Source organism: Astatotilapia calliptera, chromosome 6, assembly GCF_964374335.1.
Source record: "Astatotilapia calliptera chromosome 6, fAstCal68.1, whole genome shotgun sequence".
NCBI lineage: Eukaryota > Metazoa > Chordata > Actinopteri > Cichliformes > Cichlidae > Astatotilapia > Astatotilapia calliptera.
In genome coordinates, this window is record NC_137427.1 from 43,901,339 (window position 1) to 43,907,698 (window position 6,360).

At 33.0% G+C, this 6,360-nt stretch overlaps 1 long non-coding RNA gene across 1 annotated transcript; it reads left to right on the forward strand.

Annotated features, from left to right (window-relative positions):
- The first annotated feature begins 681 nt into the window (after positions 1-681).
- LOC145429619 (uncharacterized) lies at positions 682-2,212 on the forward strand. The gene is made up of 2 exons (XR_013909879.1): positions 682-1,052; positions 1,680-2,212. It is a non-coding gene; the product is annotated as an uncharacterized LOC145429619 (long non-coding RNA).
- The last annotated feature ends 4,148 nt before the right edge of the window (positions 2,213-6,360 follow it).

Here is a 6,360-nt window from a genome sequence, read left to right on the forward strand (position 1 = left end):
AATTGTCACGTTCGCACAATATTGTACGGACGTGATAATTATGTACATTTTTCGTACAATGTTGTTCAAACATGTTGTTCAAACATGATAGTATATTGTTAGAACGATAAACTTTTCACGTTATAACGTGATATACTTATATTTCTCTTTTGCCTGGGTGGCAGCTCTACGCTTCCGTTCCAAATACACGAGAATAAAGTAATATTATATGGGAAAAGGCACCTGCTAGCTTGATGATGGAGGCTTCTTGTCGCCACTCCACGAAATAAAGGTCCGTTTCCTCCATGCCGGCTAATTATTCATCCTCATTAAAATCTCGTATATGTTCAGTTGGCAGAATTGAGAATTTTACATCTTCCAACCACTTAATTAACGCGAACATAATCGGCTTGTTTCTTCCCGTCTCCTGTATCCGGCCGTTCCTCTCGCTGTCAGATTTCGCGCCTCAGAGACGTCGTTATTTTTCAAAAAAAAAAAAAAAAGAAGAAAGAAAGAAACAGTAACAACTACTAAAGAGAGTTTTTGCACGTTCATTGCACATTTGTGGGAATGTTTAAATATTTAATTTTTATTAATTACTTTTCATTGTATCTTTATTTTTTAAACCACCGTGGCAATGCGCATGCGCATACACTCCTGCACGCAAAGGGCTTTGGAGTTGACGTAATGTCGCAATGCATTGTGGGAGCGCAGCACCATCTTGGCAGGTCACGAATCAAAACAAGATTGCTACGAACCATTCTGAAACGTAGCTCAAAAGAAAATGACGGTATAGAGACAGATTCTGTCCAGATGCAAAGAGACGGTACTTGATTGTTGAAATGTGGACCCGTATGAAATATAGCCGTGGAGTAGAAACCCTGAAGACCAAACCGCTATTGACTTAGCATGATCTACTCTCATACCTTGTCTGTGGAGTCAGAGCATACACGGCGCACCAATTTCGCAATTATAAATCTCTGGAGGCGCACATCCAATTCACCAAGGACTGGGTACAAGATTTGGCTATTTTTAAGCCTCCACGTTGTGAGTACGCCGTCATTCAAGCAAAGGTAAGTCAGCTTGAGTACTGCGAGTAAAATGCGTTTGATTCCCCCCAACATTCAAATTAGTGCTAGCAAAAATTCATTCGTGAGGGGGAAATTACAGTGAGAACATGTAGAGGCTCTGTTAGAGGGATAACATAGTGAGTTCAGTGCATTGATGTGACATTGTCCTGAAGGATTTAGTTATTCTTTATGGTTAAAGAAATTGCCCTAATTAATTCATATTTATTATAAATAATCCTAATTACACATCTTGCTTCCTTGTTTGTGTCCTGTGTCACTAAAAATACATTCTGTTTTAGTTTTATACATTGATTAATGACCTGCAGAATCTGCTTGTCATATTAGGTGTCCATAGTTGTCACTTAAAGTCGAACTTTATGTTTTCTCCCTCTTGAAAGTGATTACATCCTTGCATTACATACTTTAGGTTCATTTTTTGCTATTAGGTTTCTAAAAAGAAACATGCAGATTTAGAATATAACATGCAGCGTTCTATAGATGGATACATAAAACCACTTTATTTGTTACATTTATGATAAATGGATTTGAAAGTAAATAAAACACATTTGTGTCGGCCTTGGCTTATTAAAGTTCTTGTCTTTAAATGAACTTTGTCTGTGTGTGTTTTAGGTCCTGCACTCTTAAAGACTGAATTGCAGCATTGCAGCCACAGGTCATTGTGAGCATCACAGGGAAGGTTGAAGCCGCCCACTGCAGCTGTATGGCTAGAGTCGTGGAGACTTGCAGCCATGTCACTGCTCTTCTGTTTAATGTAGAAGCAACAGTGAGGATCTGTGGCACAAGGACTGTTACAGATGAACCTGCATACTGGGTTTTGCTGGGTAATATGACCAAGATACAGCCAGAGGTTGGCCATAAGATAGACTTCTCCTCTTCAGCTGCCCAAAAAAAAGGTTCTTGATCAAAACATAAACAGACCATTCGTTGTGACAGGTAAAAGAAGCCATCCTCAAAAAAGAAAAGTTCCACCTGCTACTGTGGAGGAGTTGGATCAACTGATGGGACAATATTTTTCCAAGCATAGTTCTGTTCTGAATAACCCATAATGTTTTAATTTAGGGGGCCATGTAAATACTTTGCATTTACTGAATATGTACTTACTAAATACCACTGTTCAAAAGTTGAATAAAGAAACAAAGAAATGTTTGCCTATTTTTAATTAAAAGCACTTTGTCGAACATCACATCAGTTACAATGTAGAAAAAATGTTATGTATAGTTTACAAATGACAAAATGTTCACATAAAATCATGACAGCATTTGTATAATATCACCCACTACTAGCATTCTGTAATTTACTGTCTCTTTTGAAAACTTATCACTACATAAACAGCACAAGACTTAAAAGTATTTAACAAGAGCATTTTTCCCTGGTTTTACTACCACACTGGGGCACATGTTCACCAAAACGCAGCAAACCTTTGCCATCTTATCCAGGAAGGTCACCTTTTTACCCTCACATGGAAGAAGTAATCTGATTGGCATGGTGGTATGTAGCATGTAGTTTGAAGCAGGGATTTCGTAGTGCCCCATGTGTAGTGTTGGAACCCAGTCAGGATTTGTTTCATTCATTTCATAGGCTGGTTTGTTGCAATAATGCCAAATAATTAGCAACTCTATAAATAGAAGGTAGTTCTGCATGTTTGTTCTAAGTTTGTGCTATTGAAAATAAAATTAACAGGCTATAAATAATAATATGAACTTATTTAGAACTTACCTGAATGAAAATACTGGAGCACACCAACAGATATCTGTGGCTGGTAGAGAACTGAATATCAGCTCGTCTCGCAGCTGCTATCCAGGCTAGACGGCTTCTTTTGGTAACATCCAACACATAAGCTCCCTCATGATGTTTCCAGGTGAGGAAACAATGAAAAGAGAGCCTGTTTTCAAGCTTATTCCTTTGTCGGTAGTGCAATCTAACATTACAACCGACCACACAGCAAGCATTTGTTTGGCCTGCTAATATGGCACCTTGACCAAAAATCCTGGCTACGCCCCATCCCGTAAGATCACGCTCCAGAGCCCTATTAACGTACGGATCTAGAAAGAAGACGCTGCATTTTTAACTCTGAGGGAGATGGAGAATGAGCCTATTTCCAAAACAGTGGAGTGTGTTCCTTTAAGTACTAAATTGTATATATTGTCAAAAACTAAAGTGTACATAGCAGTTGTTGTATCTTGTTTACTGTATCACTGACAGATAATTTCAAAGTCAATGAACGCTACATTATAGTGAGATATTGTGTAATGTGAAATACTGTAAGCAAATGAATAAACAACCTAATTCGTGATAGACCTTTGACTCTGTTTTGTTTGAATCCAACTGTTTTTTGCAGATGTGCATAAAACATGTTACTTTTAGTATTGTTATCATTATCATCATTATTGCACTAAATAAATTTTAAATAAAGGATACTTTGATATACATTCTACTGTAAGGTTGGAAATGTATTTTCTTCACCCTAAAATATGTTTTGAAATGTATTTTGGTTTGAAAGAAATATATTTTCAATTTCAAAAATATATTTTTTTGGAGCATCACAAATACAAAATATATTTACCATATATTTGAAATATATTTTGGCCAGGAAAAATGTATTTTTTTACCGTATGGGTTCATTCAAATTCCGTTGTTTTCATTCTAATTCTGTTGTTTTCATGCAAATTATTTTGTTTTTGATCAAATTCTTTTCTTTTCATTGAAATTCCGTTGTTTTCATTCAAATGCTTTTGTTATCATTCTAATTCTACTCTTTTTATTCAAATTCCATTGTTTGTTCTCAAATTCTGTTGTTTTCACTCTAATTCTGTCTTTTGTTTTAAACTTCCATTGTTTTGATTCAAATTCTGTTCTTGTTGCATTTTCAAAAAATAAAAATACAATAACTGAGCCTTACACCGGAGCATCGTTGCAACTGGTTTACTGAACCTTTCTTTCAGGGCATGTACAGAACATGAGCATCCATTTTCTACTGCCTCCTACAGGACACACTCTTCTTCCACTTCCTTACACATTAATGTACCACAGAACTAATACTGCCTCTCCTGGCATTACCATTATAACGACACACTCATTCTGTTTCTTTCAGAAGAATAACAGGAACTTAGGATGTAGGTATCTATGAATAATAACTATTATGCATACTCATATATTTATATAACCTACTAATTTCTTGCGATACCACAGTTCTGTTCATTCAAATTCCGTTTTTTTCATTCAAATTCTGTTCTGTTCATCGAAGTTCCGTTGTTTTCATTCAAATGCTTTTGTTATCATTCTAATTCTACTCTTTTTATTCAAATTCCATTGTTTGTTCTCAAATACTGTCGTTTTCATTAAAATTCTGTCGTTTTCATGTTAATTCCGCTGTTTTCATTCTAGTTCTGTTGTTTGTTTTAAACTTCCATTGTTTTCATTCAAATTCTGTTGTTTTCATTCAAATCCATTGTTTTGATTAAAATTCTGTTCTGTTCATTCAAATTTCATTGTTTTGATTCAAATTCTGTTCTGTACTTTCTACTTCCGTTGTTGTCATTCAAATTCCGTTGTTTTCATTTTAATTCTCTTTTCCTTCTAATTCCTTTGTTTCATTCAAACTCTGTTCTGTACATTCTAATTTCGTTGTTTTCATTGAAATTTCGTTGTTTTCATTCAAATTCCATTGTTTGTTCTCAAACTCTGTTCTTTTCATTGAAATTCCGTTGTTTTCATTCAAATGGTTTTGTTTTCATTCTAATTCTACTCTTTTTATTCAAATTCTATTGTTTCTTTTGCAATTCCGTTGTTTTCATTCAAACTCTGTTCTGTACATTCTAATTTCGTTTTTTTCATTCAAATTCCGTTGTTTTCATTCTAATTCTACTCTTTTTATTCAAATTCCATTGTTTGTTCTCAAATTCTGTTGTTTTCATTAAAATTCCGTTGTTTTCATTCTAATTCTGTTGTTTGTTTTAAACCTCCATTGTTTTCATTCAAATTATTTTCTGTTCATTCAAATTCCGTTGTTTTCATTCAAATTCCATTGTTTTCATTCAAATTCTGTTCTGTTCATACAAATTCCATTGTTTTCATTCAAATTCTATTAATTTCATTCTAATTCCGTTCTTTTCATTGAAATTCCGTTCTTTTCATTCAAATGCTTTTGTTTTCATTCTACTTCTACTGTTTTTATTCAAATTCCATTGTTTGTTCTCAAATTCTGTTGTTTTCATGCAAATTCTTTGGTTTTTGATCAAATTCTGTATTTTTCGTTCAAATTCCATTGTTTGTTCTCAAATTCTTTTGTTTTCATTCAAATTCTTTTCATTTCATTCAAATTTCATTCTTTTCATTGAAAATCCATCATTTTCATTTTAAATCCGTTGTTTTCGTTCAAATTCTTTGGTTTTTGATCAAATTCTGTTCTTTTCATTCACATTCCTTTGTTTTCATTCAAATTCCATTGTTTGTTCTCAAATTCTGTTTGTTTCATTGAAATTCCGTTTTTCTCATTCTAATACTTTTGTTTTCATTCTAATTCTACTCTTTTTATTCAAATTCTATTGTTTGTTTTAGAATTCTGTTGCTTTCATTCAAAGTCTGTTCTATACATTATAATCCTGTTGTTTTCATTCAAATTCCGTTGTTTTTGTTCAAATTCCATTGTTTTAATTAAAATTCCTTTGTTTGTTCTCAAATTCGGTTATTTTCATTCAAATTCCATCATTTTCCTTTTAATTCCGTTGTTTTCATTCAAATTATGTTGTTTTCATTCATATTATGTTGTTTTTTTAAAACTTCCATTGTTTTCATTCAAATTCTGTTGATTTCATTCAAATTCCGTTGTTTTGAATCAAATTCTGTTCTTTTCATTCACATTCCTTTGTTTTCATTCAAATTCCATTGTTTGTTCTCAAATTCTGTTTGTTTCATTGAAATTCCGTTTTTCTCATTCTAATACTTTTGTTTTCATTCTAATTCTACTCTTTTTATTCAAATTCTATTGTTTGTTTTAGAATTCTGTTGCTTTCATTCAAAGTCTGTTCTATACATTATAATCCTGTTGTTTTCATTCAAATTCCGTTGTTTTTGTTCAAATTCCATTGTTTTAATTAAAATTCCTTTGTTTGTTCTCAAATTCGGTTATTTTCATTCAAATTCCATCATTTTCCTTTTAATTCCGTTGTTTTCATTCAAATTATGTTGTTTTCATTCATATTATGTTGTTTTTTTAAAACTTCCATTGTTTTCATTCAAATTCTGTTGATTTCATTCAAATTCCGTTGTTTTGAATCAAATTCTGTTCTTT